Genomic DNA, 1872 nt, shown 5'->3' with positions numbered 1-1872 from the left:
TTCACTGCCGCTGAGCGAGCTGCTTGGGCTCTTTGTCCTATTTCCCCCTCCTCCCCCTCCCCTCCCCCTCCCCCTCCCCCTCCTCCTCCCCCTCCTCCTCTCCTTCCTCCTCTTCCTCCTTTTCTTCTTGGCCTTCTCTTTCCTCACCCCCTCTCCCTCTCCCTCCTCCTCCCCATCCCCGTCCCTCCTCCCCCTCCTCCTCCCCTTCCTCCCCCCCTCCCCCTCCTCCCCCTTCCTCCTTTTCTTCTGGCCTTCTCTTTCTCGACCCCTCCTCCTCCCCCTCCCCTTCTTCCCCCTCCTCCTCCTCCTTCTCCTCCTCCTCTTTCTTCTTCCAATGCTACATGTGTATATTTTACACAGATAAAAATAAAAGAAGTCAACTCACACCAAACTGTTTTTTCTTACTTGTAGCAAGCATTGCTGTCAAACTCCATTCATTGGGCCTGAGGCCCCTTGTGGGGTTAGCAGAAGCCTCGCCCCTCCTCTAGCGCACTACCTGCCCTGTGAGTTCATCGGCCGGCCAGCGGCCTCAGCCCCATGCTCTAACAATGTGCAGCGAACTATTTTCCAGTGGGAAGATACATACAGACTCTTTTAATAAAAATAAAAAAAAAAAAACGTAAGAATCCTACAAAAAAAAGGAGGTCACATTATGTAGCTCATTATAAATATAACCTTTGAAGAGTATCAGGTATATACTGGATACATAAGCTTAGGAAGTGTATTAATATAATACCCACAGTAATAAGTATATTACACAGTAATATATATAATACCCACAGTATAATATTAATATAATACCCACAGTAATAAGTATATTACACAGTAATAAGTAATAAGTATATAAGAACGGCATATAAATTTTGAAAAAAATAAAGTTGATATTGAATCATACTTCTAAAAAATATGCAATATTATAAGGAGTCGACCATCTATCGGGAGTCTATATATAGGGAGTCTACCTTATTAGTTCAAACGAACAGTGCACCCCGTCAGTCCATAAATACATAAACCCATTAAAAAGGCTGCAGGTGTCCCCACAGGGGCTCAGGACACATCAGTGAGCACGCCGCTGCCCTGCGGGGATTGTGTCCTCTCTGTGGCAAGGGACAAGGGGAAACAGGTGATAAACAATAACCATAATCTAGACACAAATCACATAGTATTCACCTCAGTTGTGGCCGCATGACAAACACCTGAAAACTTGGCGGGTTAAAAGAAAAAAGGCCATATTATCCCCTCCGGTGATTCAGTGGGTCACCTGGCTCAGCTGGGCAGTTCTCCAGGCACCGCGGGGGGCCACCGGAGTGGGTGTCTGACGGGGCCCGCTCCCACGGCCGCTGTGATGCGGGCTGCCGAGGGGAGGCACGCCTGTGGCCTTGGCGTGAGGCTGGAGCCCCCCCCGGAAAGGAGGCCGGGCTCCGGTAAGGGTCGTTCCTTAGGCCACTGGTCCTTGTGAGAACAAGCAGAAGCTTCCAGTCCTCCCCCAGGCTGAGTCCGGAAGCATCACGGCCTCACCTCTGCTGTCTTTTATCGGCCAAAGGAGCCACAGACCTGACGCAGATCCGGGGACGCAGAACCGGGAGCAGGGAGCCAGCTTTATAGGTTTGTCGAGAGGGAGCTGTTCCGGAGTTTGGGCAAAGGAGTGCGGTGCCGAAATCCAGGGGCGGTGGGAGGTGGGGGTGGGCGGGTCCTGGTGTATCCTGCGGGGTGGGGGGGGAGCTCGAAGGACTCAGGGGTGAGGGGTTGAGAGCAGAAGCCACGGGAAGCCGCCGTCGACGGGAAGGGGACACCGGAAGACGGAGCATGCGGGCAGGGGGGCAGGAGCCCCGGCGGTCAGCCTGGGCCACGTGGACAGACACCCAGGCAGAG

At 52.7% G+C, this 1872-nt stretch overlaps 1 non-coding gene across 1 annotated transcript; it reads right to left on the bottom strand.

Moving 5' to 3' along the window:
• Positions 1-403: 403 nt before the first annotated feature.
• Positions 404-557, bottom strand: LOC122475508. The gene has a single exon (XR_006295204.1). It is a non-coding gene; the product is annotated as a small nucleolar RNA SNORA62/SNORA6 family (small nucleolar RNA).
• Between the last annotated feature and the right edge of the window lie 1315 nt (positions 558-1872).

The sequence above is a fragment of the Prionailurus bengalensis genome, chromosome D4, assembly GCF_016509475.1.
Source record: "Prionailurus bengalensis isolate Pbe53 chromosome D4, Fcat_Pben_1.1_paternal_pri, whole genome shotgun sequence".
Taxonomy (NCBI): Eukaryota; Metazoa; Chordata; class Mammalia; order Carnivora; family Felidae; genus Prionailurus; species Prionailurus bengalensis.
This window is presented reverse-complemented; position numbering and strand designations above follow the sequence as displayed.